Here is a 23404-nt window from a genome sequence, read left to right on the forward strand (position 1 = left end):
AGTACATATGATGAGTGAGTGCATGTATGAGTGACTGTATAGGACTGTTGGTGAATGAGTGGATGTGTATGTGGTTCTTAGAATTACTTAAGAGGTTCTTGTAACTTGTATTGGTATGTCCATTGTTTTGAAAATTTTAGTCTCTATTTTTGAATGTGTGTATCAAAGGTTATATTATGGGAAGAGGAGGTCTGCCACTCTATCACAAGGATGATGTCATCAGTGATGTCATCAGTGATGTCATTTGAGATGTCATCAGTGATGTCATGAGTGATGTCAGTGACCATGTCATGATTGATGTAATATGTGACGTCATCAGTAGTGCATTGTGGGCGCGCGAGTTATAGTTAGCTGAACTAACTATAACGGGGGAATTTCATTGGTTTTTTACGAGTGAAATGTCCAGCTAACTATAACATGTGTGAAACCTTTGGTTTTTTCATTGAATTTGCAAGGTTTTTTAAATGCTAATTCCTAACTATAACGTGTGTGAAACCCATGGTTTTTTCAGTGAATTTGCAAGGTTTTTTAAATGCTAATTCCTAACTATAACGTGTGTGAAACCCATGGTTTTTTCAGTGAATTTGCAAGGTTTTTTAAATGCTAATTCTTATTTTTTTTACCATTTTTTTAAACTAAACAGGTAAGATTTATTAGTATACCATAGTGGGTTTTTTTTCCCCTTTTTTTTTTTTTTATTATTTTTTTAACGTGTACGTACGGTAAGCGCACGTCTTGCTTTCATAACGTTAGATTTCTACGCTGTTTGCGTTCATTTATGCAATTTGCGTAGACGTACGTCACGCGCGCGTAGCGCGTAACGCGTACGCTGCACGCGCATGTTACGCGGAAGTGAAGGGGCGTGCCTGTTTTGCGCATGCGTGCGTGCGCGTGTCTTTTTTACGCGCATGCGTACTTTTACCGTAAGCGCTCCGTAAGCGTAACGTACGCGCACGGTGGGTCATGTGATCATGAAACACAACTTTTGATTGGTTGAAACTACTTTTAGTTCTAGAACTCTCCTACACCACACCCATTCCCCTCATTTCTGCTTGTGATCCCTTAGGAGAAGGAGCTGAGTTGTCTTTGTGATACGATGGCAGAACAGCAGAACTCTTCTGAGAGTGAGGCTAGCAGCACTACCTTGAGGCAGAGAAGGAGGAAACAAAAGAGCTCTTTCATATGGGAGTATTTTTCTTTTCCAGAGGACAAGAAAAAGGTAAATGCACCCTTAGTGACTTGTAAGCTTTGTGGCCGTGTACTTTCAAGAGGGAATCCCAACAAGAAGTATTCCTTCGGGAATCACACCATGTTGAGACACCTTCAAGATGTACACGGTAGGACACATGCTCGACATACTGAAGGTAACCCTTCAGTAAGTCAACCAAGCACATCCACAGCAGCTCAGCCTGGTCCATCATCTGCAGGGCCGAGTCCATCTTCGGCAGGTCAGCTGAGCCCTTCATCTGTGGGGGGAGCATCTCCTTTTTCTGGTCCTCTGGAAACCAACCATCGGTTTGCGAGGGTTTTAATTCGGTGCGCCACTTGTCATGATCTAATTTGTCATAGGGAGACCAGTGTTGCCCTAGTGAACAATTTAATAGATCAGCACATTTGTCGTACCGACTAATATTCCCATTCTTTCTTTCCTCTGTCCCTGCATGAACACAACGGCTCTTTTAAGAGCCAACCTTACCTTTCAACTTTTTTTTATATATTTTTTTAAACTTTTTTTTATTTTTTTTACCGTACGCGTACGGTACGCGTAATTTTTTTTTTTTTTTTTTTTAAAAACTAAAAATCAATTATCACATTACAAGGTCATTGAGAGACTACAATGAAAAACTGAAAATGTGATTGTGGAGAAGTGGAAAAAAGGGACCATGAAATTTTTGACTTACCATACCCACTCAAAAAATTATTTATTAATTTAAATTTAATTTTAATTGCTTTAAAAATGGTTCAAGTTTTCGAAAATTTTCTATCTCAATCTGAAAAAAAAGAAAAAGTATTAATATTTAATAAAACATTTTATAATACAGTACACATATTTACATATTTTCCCAAAAAATTTTTTGCCTTTTTTTTGCTGTTTTCAGAATATATTGCATTTCACTATAAATTGTGAAAGCAATTGCATTCATCATTTAACAGCGGGCAAAAAAAAAATAACAATCTCAAAGATTGTTTTAAAAAAGCCCAGAATCTCTTTTTACTTAAACATAACATTATAGAAATGCATAATATTCTTAAAAAATATCATCTAATATCAATACTTATTTCTTTAAAATACCGTCTGACATTTTTGTTTCAGAAGTATAATCACAAAAATATATCTCAAATAACTCCACAATACATCTGGTTCCATTTCCTTTAGGCCAAATAGTAATTTTAAAATTCTTTTTTGATTAAATTTCCAATGTTAATCCAATAAAATTCTAAAGTTTAAATTGTACAGATCTCACCGATTCTCTGTAACATTTTGGTTTCCGAAAGATTAATTAATAATTAAATAAGTCCACAATACAATTGTTTATCTTTCCTCATGGCCAAATAGTAATTTTAAAAATCTTTTTTGAATAAATTTCCAATGGCAATCCAATAACATTCCAAAATTTAAATTGTGCAGATGTTACCGATTTTGTCTAAATTTTTGGTTTTCCAAAGTTTCATTAAAAATTTAAAAAGTCCACATTACAATTGGTTACCTTTCCATTAGGCCAAATGATAATTTGTAAAATCTTTTTTTTTTTAAATTCCAATGGTAATCCAATAAAATGTAAAATTGTTTTGTACAGATCTTGCCAAGTCTCTCTAAAATTTAGGTTTCAGGAAGATTAGATAGGAATTTGCTAAATCAAAAGGCAAACGTTGCTTGAAAATCAATTGGGAATCATTACACAGTGTCCAGCCTTTTTCACATTTAAGATAAACTGTGTAATGTCCAGAAGTAACAGTAGGTCCTTCATGGAAAATTATTGCAACTGTTACAAAAGTTTTTCCTGAAATTGATAATTGCTGTCCTGTAAACTTCTTTATTAAAGTATCCAATTTTGAACCATCAGCTTTACATCGTTGCATCATTAAAATTACATACTGTCCGTATTCCTTTAAAATTAACGTTGAAAACATTTCAGATTGACACTCACCGCATTCCATGCTATGATTAGCATCTTTAACTAATTTAGCAAAAGTGACTGTTTTACTTTCTGGCAATGTTAAATAAATAAATCTTTCAGAATCAACATTAGAGCCACATGTATTGTAACAGTTTTCACAACTATGTTCCCATTTATAAGAGACACCAAACATATTTTCAATGGGAACCCCTTCTTCTTCCAGTACCTGAAGAAAAAACATCAAGAATTCCTGTGCGTCTTGCTGTACATTTTGAGAAAACTGTGTTCGTCCTGAACATACATCTAAAAGTTTTCTAATTTCAGTAGCACTTTCAATTTGAGTTTTATCATTACTCAGCTTTTGAAAAAGGAGACTCAACTCAGAACAGAATCTTTTTCTCTGATTTACTATTATCTGCTCTTGCACACTTTCCAGATAAAATGCAACATTCAGCACTACATTAGCGTAGCAGTTGACACCAGAGCTATTTTCAAAATGACATCCTACAACCTCTTCTTCATTTTCCTTTTTCTTTTTGCTTGCAATTACATCACTCCTCTTTTTTTTCCTCCTCTCTACATCTTCATTACAGATATTCTCATTTCTCCTTTTACGAGAAACTACACGTTTCTCCAACACAGGATACTGACCTAAATGAGGAGCATAGGTTCTTCTTAATCTATTATACTCCTTTACACAATTTGTATCAGCACTAACTTTTGAGTCATCAAAGTCTATCATGAATAAACCAGATAATGTTTTCACTCGTGACAAAGCTACATAAGCCATACCTTCTTTGAACACAGTTGAACCAATGTTCACAAAAGCACAATCTACAGTCAATCCTTGAGACTTGTGAATAGTTACAGAATATGCTAGAGAAAACGGAAACTGCTTCCTACGTACATATAAGTCTTTCACAAGCATGAAACGAACTGAACAACGACAAATATCTTTAACTTCTTCTATCTGATCAAATTTTATTTTTAAACATTCAATTCCATCTTTTTTCTGATAATTAATAAAACCCACAACTCTTCCCATAGCTCCATTAACTAAACCTTTTTCAACATCCAAATTTCTCCTTAAAAATACTCTACAGTTCATGCAAACATATAGATTTTTTTCTAATCCAGCTGTTTTGGAAATGTTCTTCTCTAGTGAATCCAATTTATTTTTCAGTGTGCCTGTTAATGTGATAGTAATTCTTCCATCCTCAATTTTGTCCACTGCTTCCAATTTCCTGATATCTTCCTTTTCCAATTTTAAAAGCTCCTCATTGAATATTGAGCATTCACGTAGAGTTGGCATTAAGCAGATGACACTTTTCTTTTCTGCAATGTTCTTGTATATCTTCTCTGCAACTATTTCTTCCTTTGGAAATAAATTATGTAGCAGCCGACTCTGTAATGCTTTTTTGCCAACTTCTGTGAGTAGTCCAATCCTGGTATCTTTCAGAATACTTCCATATTCTTCATCGTTTGCTTGCCTCATATTAGTAGTAAGTTCCTTGTACTCAAAGAAGGACCAAATATTTGCATTACCGATGCTTCCCAATGACTTCTTTGTGTCTTCATGTGTCACAGTATTAAACACTGGTTGTCCTTTAACTGGAGTAAGTTGTAGAAGATCCCCAAAAACTATGACATGTTTTCCACCAAATAACACGTCATAGTCTGTCCTTAGAATTTGCTGCATTCTTAAATGCACAAAGGCAAGCATTAAGTTTGATACCATGCTCACCTCATCAATAATGAGAACTTGCATCTTCTTCAATACTCTTGAAACTTCTAAGCATGCTTCTCCAGTTAGCTTGTTGTATTGTATTTTGTTCTCATGCTCCACTGGTAACATTAGCAAACGATGTAAGGTGATTCCTTTTATGTTATATGCTGCGAACCCAGTTGGAGCAGTAACCACACAAGACAAAGTAGAATCCGTTTTTTGCTGTAGGTAGCTTCTGATGACTTTTATTAGGAAACTTTTTCCAGTTCCAGCTTGTCCGCTTACATACATCCTGATTGGATGAAATGATGTGCATGAGCACTCTTTTTTTTCATGTAGAAATCCGTGATCAATTTTGTTTCTGATCTCTTCATAAATTTGTTGCTGCTCTTCATTCAGTTGTCTTTCCAAATTTTGTAAGTCTATAAATTCTTCTTGAGCTTGATTCATAGCCGTTTCCACTCATGGCTATTGATGCTTCATTTTCAACGATTGGTTGTCCTAGGGGATCTTGACTGAGTGTTCCTGAACTTTGGCTGTCTTAAGAACTGTCTCTAGCTACTTCTGCTGCAATTGTTGCTTCCTGTTCATTTTCTTAATTTAACATTTGGACATAAGTTGTGAAAGTACTGCATTCTATACTGTCTTTGCTAGCATTAAAAGAATCTTCATAGCTTTGAAATTCTCCCAGTAGTTCGTCCTCTGAACGCCATGGTTTAAACAGCTGTAAAAGAGCCAAGTAGTAAAATTCCTTTTTGCCAGTAGTGTCGCAACTCAGCTTCCTGTGATTTATCAAACTTCCTTTTGTTTGCTTCACCAAACACCCTTCCTCACCAATGACTTTATATTTTCCATTGTTGATGTCTTCTGTGGCTTTCCGTGAAAAAATGTAGTTCTGCAGCACTTCATAGAGACACATGTTCTCAAGATGATGACTTCTCTTTGGGTAATATGTGTCCAACATGTTTGATTTCAAAATATCTGTACTTTCTGGGTCATTCTCGGCCAAATATTCAATTTCTCCAACAGATTTCAGTACCCGATTTCTCATTCCTGCAAGGCCTAAGCTTACCCAAATTATTCTTCTGGATTTCGAGTAGAGACTTGCAGAAGATAACCTATCTGAACATTCGTAGGATCCAATTTCTCGATGCGATAACATCTTTAAACTGAAACTGTACAGCTTCTTACTGACAGTCTTCTCATGAGAAATCTCTTCCCACATTTCTTTCAATTCAGTTTTTTCAGATTTAGTAATGTAAGACGTTACATATCGAGCAACAGCAATGGAATTGTCAGCTACATACTGTATATCCATGTTAGCATTCCACATGGATAAAATGACTGGGTTGTAGTCATTTATATTTTTTGATTCTTCTTTTCTTTTTAGGTTGTAGGTATTCTTAGGTGATTTTCTTGTGATAGTATGTCTCATAGATGACATAAAACTGTTTACTCTTCCATTTGAAAGAACAGGTCTAGGAAATCCAAATCGACATTTAGTGTATTATTTATCTTTGCTCTTGTATTTCCGTCGACAGTATTTTCCACACCGATGACTTTGGAAACGTAAAACTTGCTCCTTTAACTTTTTCTCTTCTGTGCTTTTTGGTATAGCACATGTTGCATATTCTTCAATGTAAGATAACACTGCTTCATCAGTATCTGTTCCAAACTTTGGGGCATCCTTGATCCACAACAGCATATGAATATGAGGAGCACCTCTTGCCTGGTACTCTTTTCTCCAAAAGAAATCCACTACTTCTCCTAGAGGTGGATTTTTTTTATTGCAGATGAAGGACATCATAGCCTCAAATCTATGATTGAAATATCTGCAAACATTAACCGGATCCAATGAGCACAGTTCTCCTGCTGTCTTGTATTCGATGTTTTTAATGTTTGAATTTGCCTCTCGTAGAAAATCCAGTAAATCATCCCAAGCGTACTCAGCACAGCTTAGGGTAAGGAACCATGTTGGTGTTCCTAAATTTCGTAACATGCATTTTAATTCACCATGGCGTCGGTACCAATATTCATTTGTCCCACGCTGACAAGCCATCAGATTGATCAGTTGTGTTTCCAAATGATCATCTCGGTGCTGCACTTTCTCCATAAAATCCTTAGCAGACACATTTTGTAAATGTACTCCACTTTTTAAAATGTGATTTACTGCATAAGATAGTGCAGACAAGTCGCTTTCAAATAAAAGATGGAACAAATAAGGAATACTTTGTCGAAATCTGGGATCTTCTGCATATAGTCTTGTAGTCCGATACTCAGAAGCTGGAATCTGTTCTGGACGTTCATCGTATCGTCCTCCTTTTCCTTTAGGAAACAGCTGGGGAAAACATCGAGCTTCCAAGCTCTCCTCCCATACACTCACGGGAGTTCCTTTTGCTTTCTTCATCTGAAACAGATCAATATTGTCTCCCATAACTTCTTTTGAATGAAGAGGATGTATGCTAAAATGTTCATAAATTTCTTCTTCCTTTGACTTGTCCACTTTTTCAATTTGTCCAGTTGGTGTTTCTGTGTCTTCTTGTAAATCTTCTTCTTCTATATAAATTGATTCATACCATTTGTTATTCCTTTTCAAATACAAATTTGCTCTTTGTACTTTCCGTACATCTACCAGCTCCTGCCAAATCTTCTTATTCTTTGTAGGTACACCATTAACCAGAATAACTAATGGTTCAGTTTCCAAAGTATCTGCATCAATAGTTTCCATATTTTTTTTCAAATCCAAGGGCAAATCTAAGGAGGTAATTTACCAGTTTTGGGCTCCATACGTACTATGGTCTGGAACGGATGAACACATTGAATAAGTATAGACTCATATGTATTTAATTCAGAAAGTTCGGCAGGAATAACATCCAATTCTAAATTATTATGTACAGCTCTGGTTGGCATTCTATTTTCTTCTAACTTGTTGTAACAGTATTTACAAATACGCTGATCTTCACCCAATTCAAAACAATTTTCAAGAAATATATATGTGGCAAAATCCTTCCACTTATAATTATCTTCATTTTCACTCTTTCTGTAGAGATCAACATTCCTAGTTTGTTTTCTATAATGAGTTCTGCGGCAACAAATACAAGTTATATTTGGTCTTTCATTAGAGATTATTGCAAATTTTGTTATGTGATCATTAAATGTTTTACTTACAGAGGGTTCTACATTCTCTTCCACTTCTTCCTCATTTACTGTGTCCTTTTCTGCACTGTCTTGTTCAGGACCAAAGTAACAAAACTGAATTTCATCAACAACCTTCTCTACATCTGATACCGATCCACGGAACAGAGCCCTATTCAATTCATCTAACTTTATTGCTGGACTTTTAGCAAAATACAACCGTCTCACAAACTTTCTCATTTCAGTATGATGAACAGCCAGCATCCTAAAATGATGGAAAACACTATTACACACTTTTCTAGATAGACAAGCCAGAGAATGACCCTGCAAACCAGTATTCTCTCTCACTCTACATGGATCTAGACTTTGAAGCACCTTAATCTTCTGTTTTACACTTTTTTTTACTATATTCTCTTAGAAACTCACGAAATTTATCAATAGATTCCTGACGCACAGTGCAAATACTACTACAATTCCAAGTGTACACTGGGGCTTTAGGACGTCTCCCCATAGCCTCATCCGCCATCACTTGTACCTCATCTCTTGGAACCATTATCTCCTTCTCCATTATGCAACCATTTTTCACTTCATAAGCACGACCTCTGGTGTCAACTGCATGCATCAAACTATTACTTTGAAAATAACTCTCTTCATTAAAAAAAGGTTCACTACTTGAACTATGCATCCATTCTCCTAAAAACACTTTACAAAAGTTTGTTCTGTTCACTACTCTTTTCCTTTTGCTTTGTGATTTCAGTACATTAACCATTTTATCTAATGTACGCATCCTATTCAAAATTAAAATGAATAGTTTCCTTTTTAATTCTAATGCCTTTGCTGCAATGGCTTCAATTTCTTTTTTTCTCTTGTAATATTTTGCCTTTTTCTTATATTTCTTCACATCCTTTATCAAATTGGACATAACTCTTCTCAGAAACATTTTTCTACGTATCTCTTTAAACGCTGTTTTTCTGTTTAAGTTAATCTTTATTGTTGCAGAAGGTATATTTGCATTAACTAAATTCTCAATTTTTTTCTGTTCTTTTCTATTGAAAACATTCTTTCCAGTACAGACATTTTGTACATTTTTCCTTTTTTTGAAGATGTTCTTTAAAAAATCTTTTGTCTGCTTACCAGAAGATTTTCTCTTTTTCCCAACATGAGCATCTCCAACTAACTTAGGTCCTCCAGTTGTCTTCAAATATAGGTTTTTTTTGTGGTCTTTCTTTAGTCTGGATTTTGTAGGCATCTTAAATTTTGTTCACTGCTCTTCAGCAATACCTGAAAAAAACTAAAAAAAAAATCCTTTATTTTATTTAAATATATTGCTACATTTTTTATGATCTTTTCAAATCTTAAAATACTATAAACCCCTTTCCTATAAATGAAAATCACAATAACACCTTCACAAATTAAATATCTAAAAACAATTCCTGTGTGCACACAGAGTCATGCTTTGAAATTAGGCAGAAAACGAAATTTCTTTGCCAATTGCAAAGCATACTTTCTACTACTTTTTTGGCAAGTGATAAGTACTTTTACAGTCTGACACATTTTGAATCCACTTTTCTGATTCTGAAAACAGCACATGTCCAAACAGCTTTTTCAGACCAGCAACATGTGTAACCTGGGTGACTGACTACACTCCAGCAAGGGCAACCAGCCTTAGTGATGCTGAATGTATTTGCATTACTGATTGAAACCTCAAACCCCACTCGGTTGTGAATACTGTGCATGTTTCCACAGGATAAACAGCTGGTGTGTGCTAAGAGTTTGCTTCTGCACAAAAAAATAGGTCCCCCTTTCCATCTAATGCAAATGTAAAATCACCAGAGCAATACGCAATAAATCTCTGCCTGTAATTCCTCTTTGCACACAGAGTCATGTTTACATATTAGTCAGAATTCACAATTTCTTTGCCAATTTGAAAGCACACTTACTACTCTTTTTTTTGGCAAGTGATAAGTACTTTTACAGTCTGACACATTATGAATCCACTTTTTAGATTCTTAAAAAAGCACATGTCCAAACAACATTTTCAGACCAGCAACATGTGTAACCTGGGTGACTAACTACACTCCAGCAAGGGCACCCAGCCTTAGTGATGCAGAATGTATTTGCATTACTGACTGCAACCTCAAACCCCACTCGGTTGTGAATACTGTGCATGATTCCACAGGATAAGCAGCTGGTTGTGTGCTAAGAGTCTGCTTCTGCATAAAAAAATAACACCCCCTTTCCATCTAATGCAAATGTAAAATCACCAGAGCAATACCAAACAGCTTTCTCTGACCAGCAACATGTGTAACCTGGGTGACTGACTACACTCCAGCAAGGGCAACCAGCGTTAGTGATGCTGAATATATTTGCATTACTAAGTGCAACCTCAAACCCCACTCGGTTGTGAATACTGTGCATGATTCCACAGGATAAGCAGCTGGGTGTGTGCTAAGAGTCTGCTTCTGCATAAAAAAAAGATCCCCCTTTCCATCTAATGCAAATGTAAAATCACCAGAGCAATACCAAACACGTTTCTGAGACCAGCAACATGTGTAACCTGGGTGACTGACTACACTCCAGCAAGGGCAACCAGCCTTACTGATGCTGAATGTATTTGCATTACTGACTGAAACCTCAAACCCCACTCGGTTCTCATTACTATGCATAATTCCACAGGATAAGCAGCTGGCTGTGTGCTAAGAGTATGCTTCTGCACAAAAAAATGGCTCCCCCTTTACATCTAATGCAAATGTAAAATCACCAGAGCAATACGCAATAAATCTCTGCCTGTAATTCCTATTTGCACACAGAGTCATGTTTTCATATTAGTCACAAAACGAAATTTCTTTGCCAATTTGAAAGCACACTTACTACTCTTTTTTTTGGCAAGTGATAAACACTTTTACAGACTGACACATTATGAATCCACTTTTCAGATTCTGATAAAAGCACATGTCCAAACTGCTTTTTGAGACCAGCACCATGTGTAACCTGGGTAACTGACTACACTCCAGCAAGGGCAACCAGCCTTAGTGATGCTGAATGTATTTGCATTACTGACTGAAACCTCAAACCCCACTCGGTTGTAAATACTATCCATGATTCCACAGGATAAGCAGCTGGCTGTGTGCTAAGAGTCTGCTTCTGCACAAAAAAATGGCTCCCCCTTTACATCTAATGCAAATGTAAAATCACCAGAGCAATACGCAATAAATCTCTGCCTGTAATTCCTATTTGCACACAGAGTCATGTTTTCATATTAGTCACAAAACGAAATTTCTTTGCCAATTTGAAAGCACACTTACTACTCTTTTTTTGGCAAGTGATAAGTACTTTTACAGACTGACACATTATGAATCCACTTTTCAGATTCTGATAAAAGCACATGTCCAAACTGCTTTTTCAGACCAGCACCATGTGTAACCTGGGTGACTGACTACACTCCAGCAAGGGCAACTAGCCTTAGTGATGCTGAATGTATTTGCATTACTGACTGAAACCTCAAACCCCACTCGGTTGTGAATACTATGCATGATTCCACAGGATAAGCAGCTGGCTGTGTGCTAAGAGTCTGCTTCTGCATACAAAAAAATGGCTCCCCCTTTACATCTAATGCAAATGTAAAATCACCAGAGCAATACGCAATAAATCTCTGCCTGTAATTCCTATTTGCACACAGAGTCATGTTTTCATATTAGTCACAAAACGAAATTTCTTTGCCAATTTGAAAGCACACTTACTACTCTTTTTTTTGGCAAGTGATAAACACTTTTACAGACTGACACATTTTGAATCCACTTTTCAGATTCTGAAAACAGCACATGTCCAAACTGCTTTTTGAGACCAGCACCATGTGTAACCTGGGTGACTGACTACACTCCAGCAAGGGCAACCAGCCTTAGTGATGCTGAATGTATTTGCATTACTAACTGAAACCTCAAACCCCACTCGGTTGTGAATACTATCCATGATTCCACAGGATAAGCAGCTGGCTGTGTGCTAAAAGTCTGCTTCTGCATAAAAAAATACCTCCCCCTTTCCATCTAATGCAAATGTAAAATCACCAGAGCAATACCAAACAGCTTTCTGAGACCAGCAACATGTGTAACCTGGGTGACTCACTACACTCTAGCAAGGGCAACCAGCCTTACTGATGCTGAATGTATTTGCATTACTGAGTGCAACCTCAAACACTTAAAGTATTCCTTATTTTTACCAGTACACCTTAATTTATCATGAAAACATAGTCCATATTATTTTACATGTTCCTCACATTTAAATTTCTCCCAAAACAGAAAATAATAAACACAACTTCAACAAAAGGAATTCCAATTCTATTATTCATTTCTTAATTTACCATATACATCCCCTCTCAAACTCTAAACTCACCTTTAAAATTAGTTAGTTGTGAAAGAAATGTGGCACTCAAACAGCAGATTATCAGAGCCAGGATCTCTGTTCTGTACACCTCTCTCCTCTCAGCAGAACCAGATAATGGCAAACTTTCCCTCTCTTTTTCCACACATATACATGTAAGTTTCAAATCTCAGTGCGTCCCCCTTTTTTTCAAATGTAATCACACATTTCTATTGGTTGAAAACCAACCCTTTTCCAAAAGTACCCTTCCTCCAACTTGACTTCTGCCTAGTACCCTTCCCCCAACTTGACTTCTGCCTGCTACCATAGCAACAGCTCATGAAACACTGCTGTGTGGAGTTAGGTCAGAAGTTCGCCACACAATGTTTCATTTCCAAAGAGCAGGAGTGCTTGACTTTTCAAACCTAACAGCAAATCCATAGTACTGTTCTTTGGTAACACATTTTTCTGTACCAATACAAAACATGCTTCTATAAATTTACACATACAGCCTAGTTTTTATTCTAGAATGGTATGAAACAGCCAATCAGTTCTTTTTTTTATAAAAAAAATATGTATGCCTCCATTTCCAAACTGTCTTTCATTTCTTTTTACCATTCTACTGAATTACACCTCCTGAGTGCATCCAGTTCTCCTTTGAAGATGTTCACAGTGTGGATTGTAGGGCACAGCTATGTCTTCTGGAGTGAAAAGTATGCAGAGAAAACAGATATGGTGAGAGACCTTGCTTTGCCAAATGTAGACATTAAATGGATTGGTCAGAGAGGGTTAAAGTGGCACCAATTGATGCCATTGGTGAAATCCTTCATGCAAATCCAACACCCTGACCTCATAATAGTGCATTGTGGTGGCAATGACCTAGGCACTTTGACTGGGGTAGGTCTGGAAATGCTTATGAAGGAGACCTTTGCACAACTGTTTTCACTTTTCCCTAAAACTGCCTTTGTGTTTTCTAACATATGCCAAAGGCAAAAATGGAACTGGTCCAATCATTTTTGTCCACAGATTGACAAAGCAAAAAAGCACGTCAACAAATCTGTTTCTGCTTTCCTCCGTGACTATGGTATGGGTTCCATTTACCACAACAACTTGCGTTACGACATGCAAGACATTTATAGAGGAGATGGTGTACACTTCACTGATGAAGGGAACAGAGTCTTCCTCTTGAACCTTAGACTCTGCATCGGTACTTACTTGTAGGTACCACTAAAAAAACACTTAATAAACACAACGGCTCTTTTTAGAGCCCCCTAATATCGAAACACTTAAATCTGCATTTCATTTCTTTTTTTTTTTTTTTTTAACGTACGCGTACGGTGAGCTTACCGTACGCGTACCCCGCGATTTTTTTTTTAAATCAATAAATGTTTTTTTTGTACTTTTCTGTCCTTCTTTGACCCCCTTACAAATGTTAGGGGGTCTGTAACTCTCTTCCTTGCCCCCTTTTCAAGTTATCACCCTTTTTTTTCTGAGTGAAATACACAAAATGGCGGCCGCCGCTTCCTGGTTTCGACCGATTCGAATGTTTACTAAGATCTAACAGCCAATCAGAATCGCGCTCGCGCACGCCACCGTACGCGTACGGTAAGCGCACGGTAAGCGCACCGTAAGCTGGCTCAGATATATATATTGATTTAAAGGCTATTTTCTCAGAATCTACTGAACAGATTTACACCAAACCTACAAAAGGCACTTCCTTGACCTGAGGACTACCTCTCTGCCAAATTTCAAGTAATTCTGTTCAGCCGTTCGGGCTGTAGCTGTGTCTAAAGGTCCTATGGAAAAATGCATGGGAAAAACGCGTTTTGGGACCCCCCTTTTATCTCAGCCCCCACTTGACGAATCCCCGCGAGACTTTCAGGGTAGGAGCGGAGCGGAGCGCCCCACCTATTTTGAAAAATTCGTGAGGATTCGTCGACCGGCGCCAAAGTTATTCAAAATAGAATGTTGCGGATTTCCTATGGTAAGAGGGTCCTAACTATAACTACCTACTGGCGACCGCCAGTAGGTAATATATATATACACGCACATAGACACACATGTTGTCACATGTTGTTACATATAAAATACTTACATTTTTGTTGTAAAAGCATATCTGATAAAGGCACTTGCATGTTAGAAAATTAACAGGCTGCTGTATTTCACTGGTTTTGTACTAGTGAAATCTGAGCTTAACCATAACCCCCTGTAAACCTTGTTTTTTTCAGTGAATTTTTTTTAATTCTATTTTATAACTATACCATTCCTGTAACCTTTCTTTTTTAATGAATTTCTACATTTTTGTGGGTTTGCATGTGCCTCCATGTGTATGTGAAACAGTCTCTAAGTGAGTTCATGAGTATATGAGTTGGTCTGTGAGTGGGTGCATGAGTCTCTGAGTGGGTGCATGAGTGTCTGAGTGAGTTTCTAAGTGGCACTGTGAGTAGGTGTGAGAGTGTCTGAGTGGGTTTGCGATTGCCTCAATGAGTATGTTAGTCAGTCTGTGAGTGAGTGCATGAGTGTCTGAGTAGGTCTGCAAGTGGGTGTGTGTGTCTCTGAGTGAGTGTGCAAGAGGATGCGTGAGGTTCTGAGTAGCTGTCTGAGTGGGTCTGTGAGTGGGTGTCAGAGTGTCTGAGTGGGTTTACAACTGCCTTCATGAGTGCATGAGTCAGTTTGTGGGTGAGTGCATTAGTGTCTGAGTGGCTCTGTTAGTGGGTTCACTACATTTACTTAAACTGCAACATGAATCTAGTCTGAATTTGTATACTGACCTTTTTCAGTTATTTGTAGTTATATGTGCACTAATGGCATTCATTAATGTGCACCATTAAATCATTTGGTAAAGGTTGACACGAGTAGGCCTATATTTCTATCTGCATAAAATACTGCTTTCCCATTTCTGCTTTTGTGTCTTTTTCTTTGTAGGTGCGTTCACATGGTTTATTAGTTTGAGAGTTGATGTAAAACTGTACTAGCAATAGAGAGCTTGAGAAGAGGACCTTAACAAAGAACATGGAGAGCCAGAGAGTTAATTGACAGTCCCTATTTGGTAATGTATCAAGGAGTTGCAGGTACCCAAGGTCGATATTGTTCAAAGGACTGTTCTGGGAGAACTTCCAAATGTTGCAGCTCACAACATCAGAATGGAAAGGGCAATTATGCACCTGATGGTGTGAACAAGGGTTGTTACCTAGAAGGTTTGTGTGGTATTAACTGGTGTTCTCACAGATTGATGTTGGCTACTTTTCCTTTGGACTTTTAGAGGTACAGATGTTGGCCGCATAGAGGTGCGGACCTCTATGCTTTACCCTCTGATTCTTTGCTTAGTGTGCCTCAGGCTAACACTTATTTCCCTATCCCTGGAAGACTTTTGACTGAGCTTCTGCAATGCTGTGACCTTCCTGGAATTTACCCTTTTTCTGCATTTCCCCAACTTTTTGACTCTTAGATTTCCTTGCTTACTTTCACTGTGCTCGATGCTTGGAGGCACAGCTGAGCCCTTGAGCATTGATGACCATAGGTGAGGTGCCGTTGGTAAGGGAGACCCTCCATTTGTCAGTGTTACCTCTATCGAGTCAAGGACACACTTACAACTAAGCTCACACCACTTACTTAATCACCATATGACTGGGGTGTGGGTGTTGATACAGGACAAATCAGTAAAGAGAAAGAAATCAAACTGCAATTCGCAGAAAACATCAGAGTCGTCAGGAAAGGTATTTCTAGTGATCACTATGTTATTGGCAAACATTACATAAACCACACCCATGTGATAGACCAATGCTTGACATTCCATTTCTAAGCACCGTTCTAGACAGCCTTCTGGTTTTTTACAGTGACCTTTTCGTGCCTTGGTTTTCATCCCAGGAGAGGGTGTACTGTTCCATTATATGTGGAGGTTGCCAGCCAAATTCGGCCTCCGGCTTGTTTCCCTCACCTATGGAGTTCAGCCGCAAGCTCTGGGCCTTGCTCTATCTTTTCAGTGGAACGCAGAGGATCTTGTCACCCAGTGCAATGCCGGAGATTTCCGGTTTCACTTCCTCTTTTCTGAGCGGTAAACAGGAGACAGGATGCCAGAACATTAGCGGGACATAGTGCTGGCAGATAAGTACCTAGCATAGGTCACTTCTCATGCTCTGTTTCTTTTGATTCTGTTTACATTCCTGACTGATTTATTGGCCTCAAATCCAGAGAAGGATCATTGTCTGTTGTACAGGAATTTATGTATATATTCTTTTCAAGATCTGAGTTATTTATTTTGCTTTGGATTCCATATTGGGACTATGAATGTGAACTTTATCATTATGCTTTGCACTTCTAATGCTGCTTGAAGAGTGGATGTGAGTATTTGTTATAAGTGGATGAAGAATTTGTAAATTTTTGTAAACTCGGGAAGCGAATGATAATACACCGTTGAGTCCTATCTTGCATAGAGGGCAACACAGATAAGGCTGGTGATTCCCAGGCAGTAGAAGTTTCAACTCCTCATGAGAACCCATCAGAAGATGCCATCCACATATACTCAGCAGCCTTTTCTATGTTATCCATTCCCCTTTTTCCCTGTGTGTTCTCTTGCAAAGTAGGGGCCTACGTTCACTCTTTGGGAGTTAACACAAAGGTGAGTGGTTGGATAGCCATCACACCATCGCCCCTGCTGGTTTATCCTGAAGGTCAGTGGTGTTTGATTCTGACAGACCTGACATCCCCACAGGAGGGCAATCCGCAAGTAGAAATCTACCCACTACACCACCAGGGACATTGTAAGGGAGTGAGCAAACACCCTCGAATTTCCAACTGCTCCCCCTAACAAATACTGAAACCATCTTTCTGCCCACTTAGTAGATTGGAATTGGTAGAAAATAATCAAAGGACTTGTGTTCCTAAGTGTTCCTAAGTCAAAATAGACATAGGGCACCTAGTCTCACAGCTGTAGAGTGTGCCTGTGTCAGAATAAAAGGAGTGGACAGTACCCCAAGCCCCCGCTGAGGGGGGTAGATGATGCTGACCTGGCTGACAATGCAAATCATAGCAAGCACACCACAAGGCGCCTCCACGCCACTCAATGACACGCCTTAGTACAGATCTTTAGGCCAGTCTGGAGCAACAAGATACACACCCAGCAGGTAGCATGATTTGGCACCGCTCTATGTGGAGTAGTATTTGTTTTTGGTCCTGATGAAGCACCCTTGAGCCTTAAGACCCAAATAGGTGTGAAACATGTTGACAACAACTTTTTTCGGAGGAGTGACCACCACTAGGTCCACCTCTTCAGACAGGAAGCGCAACCTTCCTTTCCTGTCTTCACATCTGACTGACTACCAGATAACATACTAAAACCAAAGGTAGCCACAGCCTTTATTCGGCTGTTTATCTCTGGAAGGGCTTCCTACTAATAAAGTGTAGAACCAGGAAATCCCCCTACCAGTTTTATCCTCACACACAACACCCCACTTTAGAAACCAGCCCCCTCACTTGCATTCATCTATACGGCAATTCTCCAAAAGATCTCCACCAAAGCGACCCTTTGGGGGACCCGTTGGGCATTGCAGCGCCGGCCCAATGAGGAGCAATGCCCGATGATGAAGCATGACATCCCCTAGGGGATGTGTGAGGGCAACATGAACAGTCTTGCTGACTGTCCACTTCCGTTATTCTGACATAGGCACAGTCTACTGCTGTGAGACTAGGTGCCCTATATACTCTCTATTTCGACTTAGGAACAAGAGCCCTTTGATTAGTTTCTGTATTGATCCTTGGGATCCGGATGCAGCACACATAGAAACAGGAAAAACTAGGAGAAATTAATATTTTCTCATTGTTGCTCCTGTTTAAGACCAGGGCCCTGGCCTTATTTTTGGCTCTGCCCCCTATTAATGCCAGCCTTGTAAATAGGGGCAGCATCAAAAAGCGATGGGTGTTGCAGCGGAACGCCCATTCCAACATCCATTTCCCACCCATTTCATGCTAAATGCTGCATGAATAGGGGCATTATTTACAGGGCGGCGTTAAGCCACATTAAGCATCTTAAAAGTCACCTTGTAAATAAGGCAAGGGGGTTATCGCCACCAGAACATCAAACAAATGATGATCTGTTGGCGATAACCTCTTGCAAATATGCCCCTAATTTTGATGTTTGATTGGCATTTTGGGTAAGAAAAAATGAAGGACTCAATGTAAGCCACATAGCCCTAGACTGGTGTTTATGATTCAGAAATGCTTGAGGTTGGTAGTTTTACCTAGATGTCAGCTGACCCTGGCCCCAAATGTCGCAGCCAACCACATTTTCAGAAGTTTTGAAATTCAATGAAAAGTCTTCATGTGTCCATGTTGCATTTGGTCACTTTTATATCGCAGGCGATAGGCATTCTCGCACATGTGGGGTACCGTTGTTATCAGTAAAAGTGTAGAAACACACAATAGTTTACATTTATTATTATCTATTGAATTTACTTTTAACTATCAAATTTAAGCCAGTTTACATGAAAGAATACATTTGGCAAAACAAAAACTGGGTAATACCAAATTCAGTGTGTCATAAAGCTGTGAAACTTAGATTATTGGGCATATTTAATAAATGGCTAGCTTTTCTTCATACTGAGTTTTCATTTATGAGATTTTACCTTATGATGCATGGCGAGTACACAATAAAAAAAAAATGACAAATTGCAGTTGGTTAATGACTCTGGGTATTGCATGTTTTTGAACAACCAACAAGCAATATAAATCCTTGTGATCCAAAGAGTCTATTGGAACTAACAGCACATTACTTCTGTAAATTGATCATCAGGGCAAAAAAATAATTGTTGAAAACAGTGTCATCTATTTCAATTCTTCGTATTTACTTTCATTAGATTTTGATTTCAACAATTAGATTCTTTAGGAATGCCATGGCCCATCTACTTTTATGATCCCTTGCAAACCTCAGAATTCTGTGTATTTGTCAGAAATTTACAGTTTTTTTGTTTATCCACACCTCTTTCCACCACAAACCACAAGTAGGTAGAAAGTGCATTAATAGGAAATATTTACTGCCACTTAAAAAGATATTGGATGAAATATTGTGGCAAACATATTGAGAGACACTCAAGAACATCTTGGGGCAACATATAGATGGGAATATCTTTTTTTAGGTCGTTTACACCATTTTTGTAAAATAAACATTTCAATAATATTGTTTATTTAGTTGAGTTGTATTAGTTTTCATGTTGAAAGCTGTTAGTATTTTCATGTTAAGTTTGTTTAAAACATTTTGTGTGATAGTGTTTTGTTTATTAACTTGATATGAAATGTTACATTTTTTATTTTATTTTAAACAGGAATAACGAAAGATTTGTCATTTTTTTATTATTCTTTTTTATACGTTTTATTGTTAACTAGGCCTCATAATCAGGTCCTAAGTTCCATGGGGAAATTTGATTTGTATTAAGGCTGAGGAAACCCCCTCAATGTACTAATTCAACAAAGTGGAAGACATATTTAGGGACCAATTCAGAGCAGTGGCCATGTGGTTCGTACCTACCCTGGCTTAAGAAAGCCTGCTGACCCTGCCCATAACGTAGAGCAGAGAAGAAGAAGAATGTATTTTGATTAGAAAAATACTGAATCATCTTATACATGGAAGTAAGTGTGATAGAAGTCTCTAGCAGACAAAAAACAAATCTCTAATGAGTTTTGGAATGCATAGTACTGAAAACAATAGGTGTAGGACAGCTAAGGGAAAGATGAAGATCATATTCACGTAACACATTGAATATAAATCTTTTATAATTTACTTTCATGACAAAATTCATACCTTTCTGGCCAAATCGAAGAGTAGTTTTTCTCATTTTTACCAAATTGCACTTAGAGCAGAAACAAACGAAATCTACATAATTTTCATGGCAAATCCAGGCCAGATGTACGTACTTTCCAATCGCAAATACTGGGTGCAATGTTTTTTGTGACCAGAATGTTTTTGGAAACCACATTATTTACAAGTAGCTTGGGTAAAAAAAAAGATTCAGAGTGGGTTGCAATCTGGCCTACCTCATAATTATTTATGAGGAAGATTGAACTTGCAGCTCACTCTGATTGCAGGTCATCACATGAGTGGTGGCCTGCTAGGGTCAAATGTTTGACTAAGAATTGGCATTGGCCCCTGGACCTGTGCCTTCTCCCAAACAAACTTGTTTGTCATTCTCACAGGGAAGAGGTCCTTAGTGGAACTTTTCCCTATTGTGAATGTATTTCCACTGTCACTTGGGAGTATGTAACTTTTCATTGTTTTGCACCTGGAGTATGGTCACAAAAAATTGACACTTTACATTTAGATTCAGAATTTGAAAGGGGTGCCTCCAACACGCTTCTTCCAAACTACGAATTGGTATCAATTCACAAAGCCATTTTAGGAATCAGAAAAAGGTTTTTGGACTCCTAAAATGTGTTTAATCCATTAGCAAAAAAGCATTCTAATGGTCACAAACACCGAACTGAAGTATGTGACCATTAGAATTCTTACTTTATCTGGCCCCAAGATGCATATACATAAGACATTCTAAGTTGCTTTATCGTTCTAGAAAATATCAAATTAAAAGCTAGAAAAAGCACAGAATGTATATCAAGCATGTTACTACTTACCCACAGCAAGCAACACAAAGCACAAAGACATTTCAGTACAGCAGTGCCAAAATTAACCTCGATTCACTCACCTAAAGAAATAAAGCGAGCGTTACTAATTCTGCTGATCCCATTTGGCATAATAGAATTCATATTTGTGTTTATAGCACTTGTGTAAGAAATGTCATATTTTCAGTAGGACATATATTGACAAAAAAAATTCAATTTTATGTTTCAGTAATAACAATAATAATAACAGTAACAATCACAACAATGATCAGCATTAGAAACACTAGAATGTTAAAGGGAACTCTTGCACTCATGAACATTGACTCTTGCACAAATAGGATTATATTAAAAAATCCCATTCCAAGATTATGTTATACTTGTGATACTGCTCAGTGTATGAATTTGATTGGCCATAGTCAAGCACATAGGTATCTCCTTTTATCCATGGACCTTAGTGCAAGATTAGTTCTTATATGAAGGATTGTCATTTTACCACTGAATGCTTACAAAGGTCATTGGTCTGATTAAAAAAATCATGCTAGTTTATGACATCTTTGACGGGGAAGGAAACAGGATTTAAGAAACACATTTTACATTTGTGATGCAATTGCAGAATCACGAAAACGCTATTTAAATCCACTGTATTCTAAGTTTAATATAACAAGAGTAGATTAATATATTGATTTAATAATGTTTTCAACTGATGAGTATGTTCTCTATATTCTTCTCACATTTTTAGATGTTTTGAATGTCTTTTAAACCCTGTTATGTGGTATTAGAATCATTGTTATATGATGTTCATTGTTGTTGTTTTTATACTATTGACCTCAATGGAGGTCCATAACAATTATAAATACTTGTATGTAATAATACATTATATTGATTCAGAGCACATTCACCACAGCATCTTGGTTCTAAAGAAGAAACATAAGAAAGGGAAAGAAAAAAGAAAAAATTGAAAAGCAAAATCATAAAAAAATCACATAAATAAGAGCATTCAAAGTATGTTTAAACTAGACTGGTAGGCACATTAATCAAATGGTGTCACAGACGGCTTTCTTTATAAAAAATCCAGGTTACAAATGGCTGTATATTAGCAAGCAGCTCATTCCAGATTGTGGGCCCAAACACACAAAAAGACATCCCTCCTGCTAGCAACTTCCTGTTGCCAAAGTGACGAGTCTGTCTTATACCGTAGGGCGCTAATAGTTCTGTGAGAAACAAAGATGCATCTTACAGTAAGCCCTACGGACAGGACAGGTTAGCATAAGAGAATTTATTTTCTTTACTGCCAGTCCGCTTAGCTTATCTCTGGCAGCTAAAACTTGAACGCATTTTTTCAATCCAGCCACAACGATGACTGCAATATTTTATAGTTCCTGCAGCGTCACTCGGGTGCATTAGGCAGACCCATATAGATAGCCTTATAGCTCACTGCCAAGAGCTATACCCGTTGCTAAGGGCTCTTGATCCAGTTATAGGCCAGAGACACAGGCGAGGGCCTATAACAAGGAAAAGGGCCTTTAACAGCCTTTATATTCCGAGGCAGAAAGGCAATAAGGCGATTAGGACATTCCACCCACTGAGGGTGGAATTAAATAAATTAAAAAGGGAGAACCATGAAGACAAACATTGGAATGTTGGAACTCTGGGCTTATGCTAGCAATTATAAGCCTGAAGCTACTCTAATACAATAATAAATATGGGAAAGAACGCAGCTGCAACAACTTAGAGAAACGTTTCTTCAGGAAGAAATGGATAGATGTAAGGATATCCAACCTGTGCCCCAAACACTTTGTATTTTTGAGAGATATCAAAATTAACGATGTTACCACTGAAGAGCAAATGTGCTTTATCTGTTAGTATAGAATTATGCGAAATTCAAGTATTGTCATTTTGCTCTGAAATTTGTATTTATATAATCAAATGTTGCCATAAAAAATGATGTTGCAGGATATTCATAATAAGAATTAATTTAACTCCTAAAGTCTGACTTTTTCTAATTCGTACATCTCTAGTCCAATTTTGCATTTCTGTGGTAGCTGAATATTTCCAGAGAGACTTGACATATTATTCACAATTAGTAGCTATTTATATTCCACCTTGGTCAACTCCCAGCCATCCCAAGCTCCTGAACAAGCAATTAGTAGGGTTTGGGAAACTGAGGCATTAATAATAGAGGAAATCATATCAAAAATGTATATTGAGAATGGCCCTCCCCAGTCCATTTATATTCACAGAAAGTGTAAATTATATTTTATCTCTCCCAGTTGTAAGCTCAGCATATTCCATTTTTCCTTAGCTTCACTGCATCCCTTTTTGGAGTCCCCAGCAAATATTAATAAAATTGTCCATTGACTTAAAGAAAGAAGGATGCAGGAATCCTTTGTGTAGTACTGTCAGCACAAGCATGCACTTTTTCCAACTCCCTTTCTTGCAACATTTTTGCCATTTTTTAAATCTG

General features: G+C 37.7%; 1 protein-coding gene across 3 annotated transcripts in view; it reads right to left on the reverse strand.

The window, feature by feature from the left end:
- The window catches only part of CADM2 (cell adhesion molecule 2), a 1670972-nt gene that overhangs the window by 1481052 nt on the left and 166516 nt on the right, over window positions 1-23404 (reverse strand). The window lies entirely within an intron of this gene.

This window comes from Triturus cristatus, chromosome 8, assembly GCF_964204655.1.
Source record: "Triturus cristatus chromosome 8, aTriCri1.1, whole genome shotgun sequence".
NCBI classification, from domain to species: domain Eukaryota; kingdom Metazoa; phylum Chordata; class Amphibia; order Caudata; family Salamandridae; genus Triturus; species Triturus cristatus.